Raw genomic sequence first — 22203 nt, 5'->3', positions numbered from 1 at the left:
ATGAATGTTGTTATGGAGTTATTTATTATTTTTATTCTTGTTTATTAATTTTTGCAAGAAGAATAACAGGAAAAAAAAAGCTTAAACTTGCAGTAATGTGGATTCTGAATGAAAAAAAAAAAAAAATAGAAGGCAAGTGTTCTAAATCGGTATACCTTCATGTATCACCACCACCATTGGTAGCAGTTGTCTTTGAGACCAAAAACAAAACCATTTTAAAGAACTTTTTTCTTTTAATGATATCAGCTATTTGAAGCTGAAATTTCTTTAGGGTACTTAAAGGCAAAGTGCTTAACAGGCGGTAACCCTTATGACTTGTTTAGATGACCATTTTTATTTAGGGAGAGATAACAAAGAAGGCAGAAAAGCTCTTTTATTTGTTTATTTATTTTTCGTAGTAAAGATATGCACCTGAGACATGGAGATTGACTGTATACAGAAGTATACACAAGAACCCTTCTATGTTGTCCTGCCTTGGAACATAGAGATTGTGATACCTCTCAAACCTCATTTTCCAAAGTTCTTTAGGTGTCCAGCCAGCATAGTCTCTGTTTAGACAATACAAATAGAGGCTTTGTCAGACATTGGAGAATAAAAAAAGATAAGAGCCTAGTCTGTTACTTTAGATATCAATCTTAGAATGGCACCTCACCTTCCTTGCAATGCTCAATAAACCAGTTTATGTTTTGAACTTACAAAATGATTGTCAGTCATCCCTTTTACACCCTGACAAAAGAACCATGCTTGAGATTTAATGTGCCTGGGATCTCTTTGCCTGGGATCTCTTTGGATAGAAAGGGCAAATATTTCTGCTTACCAGATATTAAGACCTCCCAATGTCTATATGCACATCAGTGAGCTTTCACCCCCTCACTACAGGTATAACCGCATTAGCTGTCTAGCCTACTTGGTTGGATTCCACAGGTGTATCTCCCACAGCTACCAACAATCAAGGGAACTCCAGAGTCCGGTCACACAGTGTGCATATGGAAGTGGAAGATGAACTCATTGCGCAACATTCTTTAAAAGCGCACAGGAGTTTATTAAAGGTTCTATTTACAGCAAAAAATGATAAAATAGGCTCAAATGGAAACACTCGTTTGCCCAGCACCCTCCACAGGTGCTCAGATGTCACCACTGCTCTGTCCCTAGCCTGACGTACGTTTCGTCCAATGGGTCTTCTTCTGTGAGGCAGTAAGGGTCAGCGGTGCTCACATGACTTCCTTATATCCAGAAAAAATTCTAATGCCGAACACTAGAGAGCAGTGCAACTACCAAACAGTATTGGAACCAGCGTGAACCGCAACACCATGTTGCTGTAGTCCAAGACTCCTCCTATGGTGGCTATGTTCCAAGAGATCCACTGCGCTCTATTTCAGTGACAATTGACCGAACGTATTGCTGTTTAAACCTGCACATACGATCAGTCCATGCACATATTTGTAAATAATCAAATATTATGTTCAGTTATCCATAGTGCGATTGGTCTTATCGTGACCATATCATACCCATCAACTAATGCTTATAATCCCACTATCAACATAGCGGTAATTATCTTGTTCAAAATTCATTTATGCACAATTAAACAAATAAATAATTAATCTACTTAATATAATAAAATGATGGATGATAGATGATAAAATATAATAAATGCAATAAAATAAATAAAATAAAATGTAGTCCCAACTAATTAAATTATTTAACTATTGTTGATAAAACTATTAATATCCCATCCAACATTTAAGTCCTTTGGCTGATGAGATCTGAGTTCATATATCCAGTGAGTTTCTCATCTGGATATATGTCGAACCATATTACTGTCCCTCCAATGTGGTGTACCAAGCTCAATACCCACCACCTTCAATTGCGATGGATCCTTATTGTGTTTTAACGCAAAATGCCTAGAGAGGTTATGTTTTGGGAATCCCTTATTGATGTTAGCTAAATGCTCACCCACTCTGATGTGTAATGCTCTCTTTGTCCTCCCTACATATTGTTTATCACAACTTCATTGGAGTGGATAAACTACATTCTTCGCATTACATGATATGAAGTTATCTATTTTATTTGATCTATCTGTAACTGTAGATGAAAAAGTTGTGGTCCTAATAGAGTTGGAACCCACACATTTGCATACAGAGCACTTTCGACAAGGGAAAAAAAACTTTCAAATTCGTGAAAAAAGTGGGCCTGATTGGTGGCTCCACAACATTGGGGGCTATCAGATGTCTTAATCCTGGTGCCTTTCTAAAAAATAACCTTTGGCTATTCAGGGAGAGCAGGACCCAGAATCATAACACTCTTAAATACTCTCTAATGTTTTTTAAGCTGTTGGTTGACCATTCTATGCTGACTAGAATAGGTAGTATGGAAAGACCATTCATATCCGCCCTCTCTAACAGTTTCACCCTTAGGGGCCAGAATGATCTCCCTATCCAAGTCACTACTTGCTGGATGGTAACATACAAATTGTCCTCTGAGTAACCTTTCTCCAAAAATCTCTCCCCGATTATCTCATTTTGTTTCATAAAATCATTCTTCTCAGAACAATTTCTTCTAATCCTTAAAAACTGGCTTTTCGGGATACCAGAAAGCCAATTGGAATGATAGCTTACTTGATCCCTATATCTCAAAGAATCCCAGTGATCTACTACCTCCAAAAAATTCCCAAGTCACTTGAAAAACCCCCAGGTTGCCCCATAGTTGGTGGGATTGAGTCCGTGACTTCTAGAGCCAGGAAGTACATTGGCTTTTTCCTACAGCCACTGGTGATTAACACACCAACATATCTTAAAGATACTAAAGACGCAATAACAGCTCCTAAGAGGCCCAGTCCTGATGGCAATTTTAGATTTAGAAATGAGTCGCCTGGATATAGAAGCCCATTACCTTTGCATAACAGCTATACCCCACTGACTATCGATGTATATACTCCAAGGTGGAGGCCGAGGTCTCCCCTAGGGTTAGGAGGAATTATGAGAATGAGTATCGTAACACCCCTAGAGAATATGGTTCAACTTCGTATTATTATTCTAATTATCCTCATCATACTTATCAACCTCCACCACCAGCTCGTTCTATTTTAGCGAAAGGTCCCAAACAATAGTGATATTAACAAGTACGTGAGGAAGTTGAGCATTAAAATATATTTTCTTAATAATCCAGGACCCCCCTGTCAGTGGGGAATCATGAAGGTATAATACATACCGGATTATCCAATGCTTCTACTTTCAACCCTCTGGTTGAATTGGTATTTAGAGATCTTATGATAAAGGATCTTGAAGGCTTTCAAATTAGGAATAGATCAGACACTTCCATACAGGATAGTGTACGTACCCTTTGTGAAAATAGAAATCTCATAATACTCCCCGCAGACAAGGGAGGGGGGATTGTTTTGTTGAACAAATTGGATTATCAATGCGAGATTAATAATTTGTTGGGGGCAAATATATTGACAATAGTGTCGTTTTCATTCTCAATATTTGCAACTAATCTTCCTTGATTATCAGTCTTGACTTCTAATGGTTGAAAGGACACCGAGTCTTATTATCGTTATTACTTCTTTCTTTTTCCGAGAGTTCTTGGATACATATATATGAGGAAAATTATTATGAGAAAATTTTGGAGCTTTATCCTCTGCAAAATGCAATTCTTATAATTATGGAAATGTGACGCTCGCAAATGTTATTAGACATGTGTGACCAAGTGTAGATGAGTGCAGATGTGAATATACAAAACAAAAAACAGCAAAAAAAAAGCGTCACACGGCTTCATCGCCTTTGACAACTATAACTGAGGGCGGGGCCACCCGGTGATGTCCCCTGGTGACCCCGCCCCCTCTGACACCACGAGGACTTTTTGCATGGCTTTCCAGTGGTGTCAGAGGGGGGCTGAGTGCTTCTCTGCCTTTTGGCTAAGATCAAGTGTAGTTCTGCTTGCTTGTAACTTGGTTGAAAGGTGCCGGGGGAACCCGACAGTCCGCCTTGGGGGGAGCGTCCCTTTTCGGAGGGCCCCCCCTTGTTGCTATTGGCTTTAGGCTTAGTCCCCGGGCAATGAGGAGCAAGCGCCCTTTTGAAGGTGACTTTATCTTTGGGCGGTTGGCGGAACTGAGGGTTTCCCGTTGTGGGGGCCCCCACAGGAAAGCGATCAGGTCTGAAGGTGATCGGCACGTTCTATATTCCAAAATGGTGGTCCAAGGAATTCGGGACTCACTTCGATTTGTGGTGAAGCCAGGATTTTCCGATGTCGTGACGTTGAGGACCGTGGTGGTGGATCTTTTGATGGGCGTTCTTGGCCTAGGGGTAAGAGACATCTTATGTTTACAAGACTTCCCTAACCAACGATTATATGATGTTACTTTCTATTCAACTGAGGTCTGTTGGAATGTCTTTGAGAAGTTCAAGTTGGTGGAGGAAAGCGAAGTCGGGAGGAAGTTTGTGGTGCAGCCTTTGTTTATGCAGGAGGAAAAGATAATTACAGTTCACCTGTACAATCCTTTTGCGGATGTTAATTTAGTAAGAGCGTTTCTGAGCAACTACTGTGACAATCTGAGAGGTGGAGAGAAGGTTTTCAATAACTTTAAAATTTGGTCTGGGAAGTACCTTTTTTTGGAAATTTCAAGTTGGACTCTAGCTGTGTGGGAGGAGTCAGAAGACCTCCCGTGGTATTTACTATCGGAGGGTAAAGGGGGTTTCTTTTTTACCCAAGATATTGCAGAAAGTGTATGCGGTATGGACACGTTAGCAGTGAGTGTGACCAAGAGTTGAAGTGCTGGTTTTGTGGGAAAGGAGGTCATGTCGCACGAGAATGCAAGGAAAGCAGGGTATATATTTGCAAAAAAGCTGGGTATATGGCAAAAGAATGTGGACAATATCAGGCTGCAAGAAGAGAATGGTTGTCTAGTGTGCTGACTGAGGGGAAGGAAAAGAGAGAAAGCAGGCAGCGGAGGCCGCGAGATGGTGCAAAGGAGAGTACTGGGAGTGCTGCTGATGTACGGGCGGACCCTCCTGGTGATCTTCCAGAGCACCCGGCCAGTGAAGATGCGCCCGAGGGGCAGGCAGGTTATGTGGCGGGAGCAGGTGGCACGACCGCAGTGACTGTGAATGAAGTGGCAGGTGGTGGTGCTAGCTCTGGTGTCGCGGATGTCTTGCCGGGTGAAGATGGTGGTGGTGAAGTTCTGCGGCCCCCTGATGGAAGACAGGAAGATGGAAGACGGAGTGATGACACCCCTTTGGGAAAGGAAGAGACAGTTCAGGAAACGGATGTACCAACTACAGGTGAGCCAAGCTTGGCATCACACCTTTTTGGTAGTTTGTCAGATAGTGAATCTGAGGAAGGTGATATGGACACTGTCAGTGACATTGAATGTGGCCAGAGGATTGAGGATTCCTTTACTCTGCCGGAGTTATCAGACACTTCCACTATCAAAAGATCTAGAGGGTCTGGTGGGGTGGAAGGGTGGAGGGTGGAATAATGTCCGAGAATGGGGATTATGAGGAGGAGTCCGCCAGCTCTCCGGTTCCCCGGAGAAGGCAGAAGAGTCTGTCTGGGATGGATGAAGTAGAAGGCAGGATGGATTTTTAAGGCTTTGTTATGGCTATGTTTTTTCTGCTTTTTTTAATGGCTCTATCAATAGGATCTATTAATGTTAGATGCATTGCTGCAAGAGTGAGGAGGGTGGCGGTCTTTGAGGAAATGAGTAAATTTAATGGAGATGTTTTATGCTTACAAGAGTGTGGCATAATGAGTGATCCTGCGGCTCAATGGTCATGGGGTCCTTCTGTGTGGGCATATGCATGCGAATCTAGAAGTGGGGGGATTGGAGTTGTGGTGAAAAATCCAAATGTTAACATCATAGCGCATGAAGTGTTTGTTCCTGGAAGGTTGCAGATTGTAACGCTTGAATTCTTGGGGCAGCATGTGAGAGTGATTAACTGCTATGTTCCAGCTGAAAAAAAGGAAAGAGTAAGTTTTTTGAAGACCTTGAGAGTATGCTTAACTGGGAGGGTTCCAAAAGTCCTGGTGGGCGAATTTAATTGTGTGAGGAGGAATGAAGACCGACAGGGGACCCGTGGTGATGGTGGGATGGATATTTCATCTAGACTTTTGAATGACATAATAGATGACTTTAAGATGCATGATGTAGCCAGGGAGGTGGAGGGGAGGAACACAATTTTTACTTACCTGTCTGATAGGGGGACGGTGAGGTCTCGGATTGACTTTATTTTTTTTATCGCAATTTTTGAAAGGGGAAGCTTATAAGGTGTTTCCTGTGTTATTTTCCGATCATTCTTTAATTTCCTGTTCTTTTAAGTTGGAGGTGGAAGTGGAGGTGGGGAGAGGTACGTGGAAAATGAATATGTCACTGTTGAATGATGAAAACATTTCTGAACGTTTTGTTTCTTTCTTCCGGTCTCTGGAAAGGAAAAGAGATGATTTTGAGGATTTGTTGGTATGGTGGGACTGGCTGAAAAATCAAGTGGATTCCTTTTATAAAAAGGTAGGGGCAGAGAAAGCTAGAGAAAGGAGGGAGGCAGGGAGGAGGTTGTTGGCAAGGATACATTTCTTGTATCAGTGCAAGAGGTTGGGTATGGAGGTGGAGGAGGAACTAAAAGAAGCACAAGAAGAGAGAAGGATAATGATCAAGGATAAAGGGAAATGGATCATTTTTAGAGAGAAGGTCCAGACGATGGAGAAAGATGAGAAATGTTCCCGCTTCTTTTTCAAGAAGGCTTTTAGCCCAAAGAAGGTGATGAAGGTGATGATGGATTGACAAGAAGAAGTGAGAGGGAAGAAGATGAGAGACATGATAAGGAATTTCTATGAGGACCTATATGGAGGTGAAGAGGGTGCTACAATCAGAGAGGTGGAGGAGTATTGTGATATATTATCAGAAGGCTTGAAGGAAGAGGAAGGTGCTTGGCTGGCAGAGGAGGTGGAAGAGTTGGAAGTTGAGAAGATTTTAAAGAGTATGGCTAAAAACAAAACTCCAGGAGGAGACGGAATCCCTGTGGAATTCTATTTGAAATGAGGGGATGAGAAGGATGTAAAAAACTGGCGCCTAATTACACTACTTAACGTAGATTACAAAGCCTTTGCTAAGATCTTAGGGCAGATGTGCTTTATGAGATATCTGATGGGATGGTTTGTGGTGGGGTGGGGGTGGGGGGTTCGGGACTTGACAAGGCCTGTGGCCTTGGTGTCTCCTCCCTACTATACCACAAGAAAGATGTAGAATGATGAGTATTGGCTGAAGGATTTAGGTGAGGGGGCAGTGAACAAAGACCTTTTGGTTAAATGGTTAAGGAAGGAGGAGGTGGTGACAAATATTGCTGACCTAAAGACAAAACAAACAGAAGTCTGCTGGAGGAATTTAAAGACAGAAGGGGTGACCAATAAGCAAAAAGAGATTGTTTGGATATCTTTTCATGAGTGTCTACTAACAATGGTTTTCCTTAAAATAAGAGATTTGGTAAGGAGTGAGAGGTGTGTAAGGGAAGGGTGTGGTGGTATGGAAACCCTAAGGCACGTGTTTTTTGAATGTAATTTTGTGAAAGGTGTTTGGGGGAGGTTGGTGGGTTTTGCAAAAAATGTTTTGGAAGTGAAAGAAGTTACACCTGAGTTATGCTTATATGGTTTGGTTGGTGGTGGATCTGAAGTGAGGAGGAGGGGGTGGATTTTATCTGTGATTGTAAAAGAAGTGGTTTGGGAGGCAAGATGTGGTTACAGGAAAAGAAGTTTTATGGTGTCTGAAGATGACTGCAAAGACTGGGTGTTAAGCAAGTTGTACTGTGTTTTGCTATATGATAGGAAGGTGCTGGGAGTGGAGGAGGCAGATTGTTTTTGGAATTTTGGTAGGTGGAGGTTAAGATAAGGTGGTGGGAGGTGGTGGGAAATGTGTTTCTGTGATTAATGTCGATATTTTTTCACTGTGTTTTATGGAAAATACTTACCTGAATGATGAAAGGAACGCTGCTTGATCTCTTGAGTTGCTTGAAGGGGCCTTGAGTATGCGATTCATGCTGAAGGGTAAAAAAAAAAAAGTCAGAGGGGGGCTGGGCCTCCCGGTTATGCCCTCAGTTATATAAGAACTGTCAAAAGCGCTGAAGCATCACGCAGCGGGAGCGTCCCATGGAGGCAGATCAGTGGCGGATTTTTTTTTTCTTTTTTCGGTCCGTCGCAGCGTGAAGAAGAAGATGAATGGACATCGAGGGACATTTTTATTTTTTTATTTTTTAATAAAGGATTTGTCCCCAAGCTGTGTCCTGTCGTTTTTAACATTTTAACACTTTTTTGATATGGTAGAGGTACATCTGTACCCCGCTACCATTTCACACAGGGGGGAGGCCGGGATCTGGGGGTCCCCTTGTTAAAGGGGGCTTCCAGATTCCGATAAGCCCCCCACCCGCAGACCCCCACAACCACCGGGCAAATTTTTAAAAATTAGGTGCAGGGTTCCCCTTAATTTCCATATCAGACTCGAAGGGCCTGGTATGGATTTTAGGGGGACCCCATGCAATTTTTTTTTTATTTAGGTTCGGGGTTCCCCTTAATATTCATACCAGACCCAAAGGGGCTGGTAATAGACTGAGGGGATCCCATGCTCTTTTTTTCAATGAGTTTTATCTATATTGCTGAGACCCGACAATTCATTACAACAGCGATCAGTTTTAAGTGACAATTTTTCCTTTAGAAATGTAATTTTGCTGTGGTACTGTTCTAAACACGGAAAAATGCGCCACTTTACAGACATACTATAGACACCCCCAGGCACGATATTTAAAGGAATATTTCATTTTTGGGGGGGGCATGGCTAGCCGACGGAGCAGATGGCAGCACATTAAAAGAGCTCCGCTTCATTCCGGGCCAACAAGGGGATTTACAGCGACCACAAGCCTTGTTTTTGCCCATAAGCTAGAGCAACAGTGGGCACACTCCCTGATGCCATACCGCAGGAGAAAATAGTGTCCTGTCCCGGGGGAAAATGACCGATTATTTTACACAGCCGCGCGGCTCTCACAGCCAAGATGGTGCCGGCGGCAGGAGAGAGGACACTCGCGGCCAAAACAAGCAGCATGGAGCGGCTTTTATACCGAATAGAAGCCGCAACAACACAAACCCCAAACATGAATACGACACATACTCCTCACCTCCATCAGCTTCATCCAGCCCAGCAAAGAGCAGACAAAGGTTGTCTATGGAGACTGCAGATAATGAGGAGGTAAGTGGCTTTAACTCTTCAATGGATGATACTAGGGAGCTACAAGACTCCATAACAGACTTTCCCACATCAAACCAGCCTGTCATGGACACTGTCCTTAAGGATATGCTGGTTTCCCTGCGTTCTACCTTGCATGCTAACATGCTGGCTATTACACAACAATTTAAATCAGAAGTAAATGCGGTATCAAATAGAGTCACTCACATCGATTTAAAAATGGGAGAATTTGCAAATACATTCAACGATATGGTTAATGCCCAGAATCATAGAGATGACGAGATAATGCAAATTAAAACCAAATTAGCAGAATTGGAAGATAGATCAAGAAGGAACAACGTCCAAATTTGGGGTATCCCCGAATCGGTCAAACCCCCTGACTTGAAAAATTATTTCATAGATCTCCTGAAAGCGGCACTCCTGGAAGCGCTGTTAGAAGATCTGGTCATCGACCGTATTCATAGACTGCCTAGACCTAAAAATATCCCATCTCATCTTCCCAGGGACATGATAGTCCGAATACACTTCCACCATATTAAGGATCAATTCATGACTGCATCCAGACTCCTGATGATCTGCCTTCGGAGATGCAGGATCTTTCCTTCTTTGCAGATCTTTCTGCATTCACCATGCAGCAACACAGGCAGCTGGCCACTATCGCTAAGCCGCTGAACAACCATTACATCCATATAGATGGTTATATCCTGCCAAGCTACTGGTCACTAAAGATGGTGTATCTTCCGTGATTACGACGATGAAAGAAGGCCTCAAACTCCTGAAAGATTGGCAAATTCTGAAACCCCAAAACATGGTGGAATACAGGCAAAATTTACCTCCATCAGCAAGGGCAAATTCTGATGCAGAAACATGAACCCTAGAGCATCTTGAAGCATCTTATAACTCCCTTGATGGCCCCGGAGAATGCCACACAGTTTTGATTTAATCGTTTTCTTCCCCCCAAGTTACAGTGGTTGCTTTTCCGCACAGATTCCAATGGAATCGCCTGTTTTTATATCTTAGATTACCTCTACTTCTTGTCTTGTCTTAACGCCTTTCTTCCCACAGGATATTCACAAGCAGCCTCTGACAGAAGACCACAGAGGTCTACAAAGCCGTAGCTCATGGACTCAAACCCCACTTTCCAGCTACACCCAGAATGAAACAACTGACTTCGGATATTGGACAGCCAAACAGTCCTAAAATACCACCACAACTTGGTATGTAAAATATTTTTACACTTTTCTAAGATGGCACTAAACATCACCTCTTTCAATGTGAAAGGACTGAACAGCCCTCACAGAATGCAAATTGCCTGGAAGGAAGCAATTAGACTTAAGAGTGATGTCATTTGTTTCCAAGAGACACACTTTATGTCCCACAAACCACCCCCTTTCCACCACCAAAAATTCCCTCATGTGTATCTTGCGAACGGTCCCAAAAAGAAAGGAGGCGTCGCCATAGCAGTCAGAGACTCTATTCCATTCACCAAATTAGGTACGCACCTTGATGCATCTGGCAGGTACATTATCTTAATATGTGAAATTTCCAAAACCAAATACACGTTAGTCAATGTTTATCTACCAAATAAGAACCAAACTCATTTCCTGAAGATGATCTGGAAAAAAGTAGAGTCCTTAAAACAAGGTCATGTTATTCTGCTTGGTGACTTCAACGCAATACCGGACAAAGACATGGACCTTTCCAACCCCATGCGTTCCCAACAAAGAAGACCAACTTTCTTGCGTCATCCAACCTTTTTGATGTGTGGAGATGCCAATACTCATCGGAAAGGGACTATACCTTCTTTTCTAGCATGCATCACACGTACTCACGTATCGATTTGTTTTTGGTGGATAAATTTATGTTGTAAAAGATAGTAAAATCTGATATACATGTTATAATGTGGTCTGACCATGCGCCCATTTCCATTAGTGTGGGGGATCAAAGCACCAAAACAAGAGCAAATAGATGGAGAAATGATATATATCTTCTATCCTAACCGGAAAACTCAAAAATCATTAGAACTGCTTTGAAGGATTTTTTTCAATTCAATGCTCACTCGGTGGGGGATCCCTTCATACTATGGAATACGCACAAGGCCTATGTGAGAGGATTACTGATACAAATGGGCAGTCAGTTTAGGAGGCAGCAGAAGAAGTGGCTCAATGACTTGTTAACCACAATCCAAATCTTAGAAGCTAGCAACAAACAAAGTACCGCACAAAAAATTAGGGATTCTTTATTCTATGCTAGACAGGAATTACATACCCACCTGGTTTGCCAGCAGGAGAACCGCCTCCGCACATTAACAGCCAATACCTACCGGTGTGGAAATAAGGCAGGGAAACTGTTGGCAAGCCAATTGAAAGATAAAATTATTAAACAAAAAATCCAAAGTATGAAAAACCCCAAAGCAGGAGAATTAGTCTCCAATCCAAAAGAAATTGCAGACGTGTTCTGCGACTACTATGAATCCCTATACAACCTTAAGGATGACCCAGACACACACCAACCCTCTGAAGACATGATAACTGACTTTCTTACTTCAATTCAAATTCAAAACTCTCCCAGACAGAGCTATCCTCGCTCAATCTACCATTTACGGTCCCTGAAATTGAAAAATTGATTAGGAGTATGCCGCACAACAAATCACCTGGTCCAGACGGCTATTCTTCCGAATAGTACCATAACGAACTATTACCATATCTAAATCTTTTATATCTAAAGTCTTTGATGCCGCAATGTCTAAAGCCTCCTTCCCACCTGAAATGCTAACAGCAACAATAATTACCTTGCCTAAACCAGGCAAGGAACCTTCAACTCCACTAAACTTCAGACCCATTTCCTTGCTGAATGTGGATGTTAAATTATATGTCAAATTAATTGCAAACAGACTGTCCACACTTTTACCGAAACTTATTAATTAAGATCAGGTGGGTTTTGTACTAGGCCGCCAAGCAAATGACGCAACCAGAAGAATGATCAATATCATTCATTCTGCTGAAAAATCCAAAAGGCCTTCTCTGCTTCTTACTTTGGACGCAGAGAAGGCCTTTGATAGAGTACATTGGGGGTACTTATCTAAGGTCTTGGAGAAATTTAATTTAACTGGTCCAATTCAAAAAGCCATTTTAGCACTATATTACTCCCCCTCAGCATATGTATACACGGAAGGTATGTTCTCCAGGAACTTTGGAATAACCAACGTAACTAGACAGGGGTGTCCACTGTCCCCTTTAATCTTCGCTTTGGTTATGGAGCCCCTAGTGGAAAAGATTAGAGCCCACCCCATGATTAAAGGAATTTATTCCAGAAACCAACAACATAAAATCTCTCTTTTCCCTGACGATGTCACATTATCTGACCCATATACTTCTCTTAGAGCTGCTCATGACACTCTTCTACAATTTGGCAAGATAGCATACTACAAGGTTATTGCATCATCCAACATTCTAGGTATAGCAAATAGATAACCCCACTAAGTCAGACATCAAAAGAGATCTCTCATATCCATGGGCTTCCAACTCCATCCTTTATTTAGGAGTCCAACTAACATCCCCTATTTCAAAACTATTCGATGTTAATTTTTTACCACTAACTCCAAAATTTCAACAGGAGTTAGCTAAAATTTAGAAACACTACTTATCATGGAGCGGCCGCTTAGCAGCATATAAAATGTTACTTTTACCAATATTATTATACTATTTTAGAGCACTTCCGATCCCCATCCCATCTTCTTTCTTCACAGCTATGCAAAAACAACTTTCAAACTTTATATGGGCAGGCAAAAGAGCAAGATTCCCCCTTTCCATGCAAAAGAAGCATAGATCAATAGGTAGGCTGGGTATCCCAATCTTGAAGGACTATTATTCAGCGGCGCTTTTGGACCAACTTAGAGGTTGGTTCGATCAGCCTGTCATTAAACCATGGGGCCAATTAGAACAGTCTTGGCTGTTTCCCTACTCACTAAAAGCCCTTTTGTTAGCACAAAACGTGTCAAAGTCCAACATTCCAGTAGACCATCCAACCATACAAGCTTCATTGAATGCTTGGGCACATTTAAAAGAGGTTCTACACCCAAGGTACAAACTACCAAGGTATCCATTCCTTTGGAATCTCTACATTGGTTAATCCCAAACATTTACCTGGGACACTGGACAAAAGGAAAGACTCTCCATTTAAAAGACCTTACAAAGGGAGACACACTAATGGCGTTTCTAGATATCCAGGAAAACTTTGATATACCGGCCTCTGAGTTCTTAACGTATTCTCAAATAGCATCCATATTTAGACAATTAATTACAAGCAATCTTCCAATCCCCACATCACTCTGGAATCATCTAACCTCTACTAATCCCAAAGCAAAAGGTATATCCCTGATATATGATTTACTTAATTCCAAGTCAGTATACTTCAAGTCTAACCCACAAATGGGAACAAGAATTGGGTAAGACTTTTACAGACAAGCATTGGATCAATGTGATACAATGTAACCACCAATTCTCAAGATGCTCGAACTATGATGAACTGGCACAAAAACTCCATGCAAGATGGCACTATACACCATACATAGTTGCTAAATTCTCAAATACACAATCAAATCTTTGCTGGAGGGGATGTGGTCAGGTTGGAACACTGGCGCATATGGTATAGGCATGCCCCCATTTTCGTGGGTTCTGGGCTGAAGTTTTCAAATTGATTCCGAGAGTTACTGGGGTCATTACCAGGCCTTTCATAGAGAAAGCAATTTTGAGTATTAATATGTCAGAATATCCTACAATGGTAAGATCTATAGCAATGCACATTATATTCGCCGCTAGATCCCTGATAGTGAAAAACAGGAAATCCAATGTAATCCCTAGTGTGAGAGAACTAATTACCAAAGTTAACACAGTAGCAGAATATGAAAAGATAATAGCCTTTAAAAATGGATGTGTGGCTAAATATTTCTCCAATTGGACAATATGGATCTCCTTTGGCCTCCTCAAGGAAGAAGACCTGAGCAGATGCTAACGAATATTCTTAATCTTGAATCCAATTCCTTTCCTTTTTCCTTCTTACTAATCTAATGTTGTTTCGTTTGTTTGTTACCATTGTTCTTGACTCACAAATGTGGTCATACATTAAACCTAAGTCATATGCTAATCCCACTAACAGATGATACGATACTCCCTAGGAGTATTAAAATAAGGGTATGAACGGTCCATAAAAGTGTATAGTGGAACCATAAAATATATCAAAGTCGTGTTTTACCTATTTTACTCTGTAAGTGCCTTATCGGATACCCATGAAAATTATTGGTTTGGATACGCATATAAAGTTGTGCTTAACAGAAATTTGTTCAAGATTTTATCACTACGTTAATAAACCGTGGATGGCAGTGTCGCCACCTTCCCCTGGACACAGTATGCGCCCAATTGGGTTGTCCAATGTGGGGATTAACACTTATAAGTAAGTTCAGTAATGATATCTTCTCTAAGTTAAAGTTTGTATGAGACGCACATTAGGCACTATGTCTATGGGACCTTGTTATAAGTTTTAATGTACAAAATGAACCACTGCAAAACTTTATTGTAAACTTCTTTATAAAAACTCAATAAAAAACTATTGAAATTAAAAGAATATTTCATTTTTATTGTTTCACTTTAAGCATTAAACAAATCACTGCTCCCCAAAAACGTCCGTTTTAAAAAAAAAAAAATTGCATTGATACATGTCCCCTGGGGCAGGACCCAGGTCCCCAAACACTATTTATGACAATAACTTGCATATAAGCCTTTAAAATGAGCACTTTTGATTATTCATGTTCGTGTCCCATAGACTTTAATGGTGTTCATGTGTTCTGCCGAATTTTTTGTCTGTTCGGTATGTTCTGGTGCAAACCGAACCGGGGGGTGTTCGGCTCATCCCTAAAATAGAGGATAGTGTCCTTTCTATATTACAAGCAGTAAGGAGCCTTTTAACAGAGTGTGGAGTTAGGGTAATTGGATCCAGGAACTGTGCATGAACCGCGTGCCAATGTTGCAAGAACCTAAAGTACATCCATGGAGGAAGCAGGAATCTATTCTTCATTTTGCTGAAGGAGAGCAGGTGCCTTTCAGGCATTATATCTCGAAGGATCTTTACCCCATATCGAGCCCAAATGTGCGGATCAGGCACAGTCCTCAGGTGGGCCAGCTCTGGTTTACACCATAGGGGAATATAGGGAAAGAAAGTCTGGGGCTCTGCCAGAGACCCCAAAACCTGCCTCCACACCAGTGCCGTGGTTCTCATGGGGGCGGTAATTTGTGTGCTGGATTGATGGACTCGATACACCAAATTACTAAGTTCAGAATAAGATCCTAATTTTGACGCTTCTAGGTTTACTGAGGGGTTAGACTGATCCTGTTAAACCACCAAGACTAGGACAGCTGCCTAATAATATTTCTTGAAGTTATGTAGTGCCAAGCCGCTCTCTGATAGCGACAGCTGGAGCGTGGACCTAGCTATTCTGGGGACTGTGCCCTACCATACAAAAGATAAAAGCTTGGTCAATTTTATTGAAAAAGGAATTAGGAATACTAATAGGGGTATATCTACACACATAGAGAAATTTAGGGAGGAAGGACATCTTAATTAGGTTTACTCTGCCTACTGGTGTGAGTGGTAGGGTCTTCCATGTATTACATTTTTGAAGGAACCGCTGAAGAACTGGACGCACATTAGCCTCAAAATAATCCAGCAGGTTTCTTTGGACATATATACCCAAGTATTTGAATTTATCTACCCATTGGAGAGGGGCTGGTAGATTAGGGGGGGTGCTATCGGGTTTAAGGGGAACAGCATTGACGTGTCCCAATTTATTTTGATACCCGAGAACCTACCAAATGACTCAATGACCTCTAGGCCGCCGCCAAGGATTGATGAAGGTCATTTAGATATAGGAGGGTATCGTCCGTGTACATCGATACCTTTTCTACTATAGGGGGCACTGATATACCAGTGACTCTATGGGAAGACTGGAGCATCATTGCCAGTGGATCAGAAAGATGCAGACAGAATGCCACTCGTAACAGCTGTAGCCATGACATAAAGACCGGTCCAAACCCAAATTTATGCATTACTGTCCACAAATAATCCCACTCCTCCGAGTCAAAGGCTTTTTTGGCATCCAGGGAGGCAACCACCTCTGCCCCCCACCCCCTCCAGCCACCCAGTCAATCACCGCAAACAACCATCTCAAATTAATATCATTGCCTTTACCTGGCATAAATTCTGTCTGATCTCCGTGTATCAAGGAAAGTATTATTCTATTAAGTTGGTTTGCCAAAACCTTTGTAAGAATCTTGACGTCCACATTTGGTAGGGAAATGGGTCTGTACGATGAACATAGATCTTTCCCTGGCTTGGGTATAACCACTATGACAGCACGCAACATAAAGGGTGGTAGCTGAGCATCTTTAAGGGATACCAGCAATATCTCCCTAAATGAGGACTCCAGGGATGCTCTATGTGTTTTAAAGAATTCAGCCGGGAGGCCATCCTCCCCAGGAGTCCTGCCCGCCTGCATGGATGTCACTGCGACCTGAATTTCCTTCAGAGTGAATGGAGCTACCAGGCTCGACCAGGCCTCGGCAGATAGCATGGAGAATTTAATAGTCTCCAAGAAGGAGTGGAGTTCAACCTGAGAGTACCTGACCCTGGAGGAATACAAGACAGCATAATAGGAGGCAAAACAAGAATTGATATCACCAGGATCTGATAGCAGTCTCCCTCTGTTATCCCTGACATTGGCCACGTGTGCAGAAACTGTCTGTTCCCTGGAGAGCCATGCAAGCATGTGCCCATCCTCTCACCCTGCTCAAACACCCTCTGTGATCAGTACAGCAATTGTTTTTTGGCAGCCGAGACTCTAAGGAGCTGGACCTCCCACAGAGCTGCAGACAGAGCCACCCTCCGACTTTCCTCCCTAGTTGCCACATACTGTGCCTCCAATGTCTGGGCAGCAGCCTCAGCCTGGACAAGGGAGGTCTGGTAGGACTTACGAGCCGAGTCAATAGCACACTGATACTGTCCCCTTATATAAGTTTTAAAACGTTCCCATCAAGTGAGTGATTTCTCCAGGGAGGGGTCAGAAGACCAGTACAACAAAATGGACGATTTTACAATTGGCTCCACCCGCTCGTCCAAGATCCAGTACCTGAAAAGTCGCCATAGGCAGTTGTCGGTGGACATTGTGACTTGTAGCGGCAATAAGACAGGGGCATGGTCTGAGATACCTCTGGGAAGGGCATATACCTCCCATACCCTAGCTAAGACAGAGTTACTGACATATATGTGGCTGAATTATGTATATGGCTGAATTACAAGTGTATCCCCTAGTTGGGGGGTGTTTCCACCTCCAAACGTCTGTAAGACCAAACGCAGAGGTCCAGCAGGAGAGTGGAGAGTCTATAGCTGGATCCTGAGACATTTTATCTACATTAAGACAGGGGACCATGTTGAAATCCCCAGACAAAACAACTGCAGTGGCCGGTTCTGGTTCTCGGCGTCCTCAGCCCTGGATTCGAGATGCTTTAGTCTCACCTGAACGGTGTGTAGGGTGGCCGAGTGGTCTCGCACCGAGCCCTCCGTATTGCCGACCCGGCGCTCGGCCTCGTCCATCCCGATTGCGGATTTTATCGTAGTCTTTCTGCATGAGATCCATCTCTAGTTGCAGGGAATCAATCTTGGATGTGAGCGCAGTCTGGCAACGGGTGATCGCCTGCATCAGGGCAGAGAAGTTGGCGTGCTCCCTGAGAGCCTCATCAGTGTCTATTGTCTGCGTCACCATGTTGGAAGCTCTCTCCAAGCGTGCAGCCATGCCGGTGATCTTAACGGGTGTTTCTATTTGTTGTTGGAGTCCTGATTGGTTTCTGTGCCTTGTCATCATCTGCCAGGGCTTTTTAGGAGGACCCGGAGGTAGGATTATATTTGCCCAGAATGGATATAGAGGATATTATCCCCTCCGTGGCTGCGGAGCTCTGCACCTAGATGTCTGTTCTGTTTGCCATCTGTTCAACAAAAAAGTCAAGGTAACAATAAACTTGGTAATATAAAAAAGATGGAGATAAAAATATACTCCCATGTACAGTTTGTATGTACTTGTTTTTGGGGTTAACATAGAAACAGTTCAACTGAAAAACAAACAATAAGTCTCTTATTAGGGTTCCCTGAGCTGAGCTTCCTGAGAGGCTATTTTGCCTTGTGATTGGACAGATTTTTATATTTCAGTATGTATTATTTAGAGGCAGATCCATAGAAAGGCAATGAAGAAAGCGTGTCATTTATTTTAGTTTGCCATTGTTGTGGGATTTTTCCCGGTGTGGCCTTTTCCCATGCGTTATCTTCACTTGGAGGTAATAAGCCCCATTTTTTTAACGTTTCAGGCCATATTTCATATTCATGATGGTATATTCTTTTCCATCTCTTTCCAGAATTAGTTTTGTAGGGAAACCCCACTTATACAGTAGATGGTTTTGTGGTTCCTAAGAATTTTAGTTATTGTATTGAGATTTAGGCGTGCTTGTATAGTTGCCTGTGAAAGATCCGAGTACAATATTATTCCTGCATATGGGTCACGTAGTGGTGTGTTATGTCTTGCAAAATACATTAGTTGCTCCTTCACTTCGAGAAAATTAATTTTTGCAATCACATCTCTGGGTAGCGTTTCTGGTATATATTTGGGTTTAGGTAGTCTATGTGCTCAGTCTATCATAAGCTCTTGATGTGGGATTTCAGGTAGTAGAGTAGATATCATCTCTTTTAGGAAGCGTTTCAAATCAGAAGGTTTAACATTCTGCAGAATACCTCAGAATTTTACATTGTTCCTTCTTGAACGATCTTCCAAATCAGTTACCTTCAATTTGAGGTTTTTAATTTCATATTCTAATTCAAAATGTGCGTCTACCAGCTCATTGTGTGCATCCGTAAAATCGCACATTTTATTTTCCACATACTCCACTCTTTCTCCTAATGCATCTATTTCTTTTTTGTATTGATTTATAAAACACTTCATATCATACTGCAGTGCTCCTCTTAGAGGCATTATTATGTCCTTAATAGTTGTGTCAGAGACAGGCTGACCTGTAGTGGGTATAGCTGTAAGTTGTGCATCATAGGGGTGTTGTTCCATTATAATAGCATTGTTATGTATAATAGCACTTACATTCTCCTTAGATTAAGTGATTTTCCTCTTCTGCTTCAGAGGGCTGCTGGTGTCATCCTGAGCATGCAGAACTTTCCTTGCTAGTTCTGCCTGTGATACATTTCCTTCTGCAGCATGTTCACCTTGCTGCCTTATGCTGTGTGGAGATGAGATGGAGCCAGGGCCATCTTAGTTTTCTCCATGTGTCCTGGGCCGGGCTGAAGAAATCTCCTAGTTTTCGGGGTCCCCCGCGTTCTTTTCTCTTCCTCATTCTTCCCAGGTGATCTCCGATGTCCCCTGTGCCTGTCTGTGCTCTCAGGGAAGCTTTAGGTTGCGGTGGGTTGCTTCAACCACTTCCGGACCACCGCACACAGATATACGTCCTAACTATGAAGAGGAATATCTTTGTTATGGCAGCAGCTAGCTGGTTTCCGGTCTGGTTTCCGAAATAGTGGTCTCTGCGGTGTATTCGGCGCGAAATCACTTTTATCGGCGGCAGGAGAGGGGCCCCCCTCCCGCCATGTTCCAGTGCCCTCCGCTGCTTACCAGAGCCGTCGGCAGTGGTGGAGGAGAGTGGATCCTCCCACCTCAGTGGCATGGAGTGAGGGGAAGATGGCCCCCACCCGTCTCCATACCATTGCAGGGCAGAAGCGACGTCAAAACGTCAATTCTGCCCATAGCTCGTAAAGGGCCATTTTTTTTTTTTAAATGACAAAATTTTTTTTTATTGCATTTTAGTGTAAATATGAGATCTGAGGTCTTTTTGACCCCAGACCTCGTATTTAGGAGGCCCTGTCATGCTTTTTTTCTAATACAAGGGATGTTTACATTCCTTGTAATAGGAATAAAAGTGACACATTTTTTTTTTTAAAAGTTCAGTGTAAAAATAAAAAGTAAAATAAATAAGAAAATTTTTTTTTTTAAATGCACCACGTCCTGCCGAGCTCGCGTGCAGGAGCGAACACATACGTGAGTAGCACCCGCATATGAAAATGGTAATCAAACCACACATGTGAGGTATCGCCGCGATTGGTAGAGTGAGAGCAATAATTCTAGCCCTAGACCTCCTCTGTAACTCAAAACATGCAACATGTAGAATTTTTTAAACGTCACCTATGTATATTTTTAAGGGTAAAAGTTTCCACGAGCGGGCGCAGTTTTGAAGCGTGTGTATCAATTTGTTCAGTATAACATTATCTTTCACAATATAAAAAAAAGGGCTAACTTTACAGTTGTCTTATTTTTTAATTCAAAAAAGTGTATTTTTTCCAAAAAAAGTGCGCTTGTAAGACCGCTGCGCAAATACGGTGTGACAGAAAGTATTGCAGCGACTGCCATTTTATTCTCTAGGGTGTTAGAAAAAAGTATAATGTTTGGGGGTTATAAGTAATTTTCTAGCAAAAAAAATACAGTTTTTAACTTGTAAACAACAAATCTCAAAAAGAGGCACGGTCCTTAAATGGTTAATGGGAGCCTTTGTAGCAGAGCTCTCTCAAGCTGCTTCGATCAGCCTCTGTAGCTGGCCTCACCCCCTCGCGAGATGAATAATTTGATATCAGACAGGAATACTTATCGCATTCTGAAAAGAGACCCCACTAGGGCATATAAAATGGCCTTGGAACGGTTGGTTAAAGGAGTTTTTGAGGATGGTATTCTGAATAAAAAAGAGATCTTACTTGATCCCAATATCTCCAAGAATCCCAGTGATCTACTAACTCCCAAAAATTCATAAGTTGCTTGAAAAACCCCCAGGTCGCCCGATAGTTAGTGGGATTGAGTCCGTGACTTCTAGAGCCGGGAAGTACATTGGTTTTTTCATACAGCCGCTGGTGACTAACACACCAGCATATCTTAACCGCTTCCCAACCAGCGCACGCCGATATACGTCGGCAGAATGGCGCTGGTGGGCAAAAGGGCATACAGGTACATCCCCTTTAAGAAGCGGTGCTGCAGGCGTGCGCATGCCCGATGCATTCTCCGGGACCGTAACCGCGGGTCAAAGCATTTCCCCATTCTGCCTAGTGACAGGACAAAGATCACTGCCTCCCCCCCCCCACAGTTAGAATCACTCCCTAGGACACACTTAACCCTTTCATCACCCCCTAGTGGTTAACCCCTTCACTGCCAGTTTCTTTTTCACAGTAATCAATGCATTTTTATAGCACTGATCGCTGTATAAATGACAATGGTCCCAAAATAATGTAAAAAATGTCCGATGTGTCCGCCATAATGTCACAGTCCCAATAAAAAATCGCTGCCATTACTAATAAAAAAAATTAAAATAAAAATGCCATAAAACTATCCCCTATTTTATAGATGCTATAACTTTTGTGCAAACCAATCAATATGATCAATGCGTTTTTTTTTTACCAAAAATATGTAGAATACATATCGGCCTAAACTGAGGGAAAAAATAGGGTTTTTTTATATTTTTGGGGGATATTTATTATAGCAAAAAGTAAAAAATAATGCATTATTTTCAAAATTGTGGCTCTTTGTTTGTTTATAGTTCAAAAAATAAGAAACCACAGAGGTGGTCAAATATCACCAAAAGAAAGTTCTATTTGTGGGAAAAAAGGAGGTCAATTTTGTTTGGGTACAACTTCGCACGACTGCGTAATTGTCAGTTAAAACGACGCAGTGCCGAATTGCAAAAAGTGCTCTGGTCAGGAAGAGGGTAAATCCTTCCAGGGCTGAAGTGGTTAAGGATACTAAAGACACAATAACAGCTCTTAATGAGATGACAGTGGAGGAAGATTGCATACTTGAAACTGCTGATGTATCCTCACTTTATACCATAATTCCACATGATGAGGCTCTT

The 22203-nt window shown here is 42.2% G+C and overlaps 1 long non-coding RNA gene across 1 annotated transcript in view; it reads right to left on the bottom strand.

The window, feature by feature from the left end:
- Positions 1-641: 641 nt before the first annotated feature.
- Positions 642-22203, bottom strand: part of LOC141141561 (uncharacterized) — an 84597-nt gene continuing 63035 nt past the window's right edge. The window contains exons 2-4 of the long non-coding RNA XR_012244131.1: positions 7953-8021; positions 6184-6415; positions 642-4295 (exon numbers count right to left, since the gene is read on the bottom strand). This is a non-coding gene — a long non-coding RNA (uncharacterized lncRNA). The remainder of the gene's footprint in view (positions 4296-6183; positions 6416-7952; positions 8022-22203) is intronic.

Source organism: Aquarana catesbeiana, linkage group LG04 (assembly GCF_042186555.1).
Source record: "Aquarana catesbeiana isolate 2022-GZ linkage group LG04, ASM4218655v1, whole genome shotgun sequence".
NCBI lineage: Eukaryota > Metazoa > Chordata > Amphibia > Anura > Ranidae > Aquarana > Aquarana catesbeiana.
Note: the sequence above shows the minus strand (reverse complement) of the source record. Positions and strands in the feature narration are given on the sequence as shown.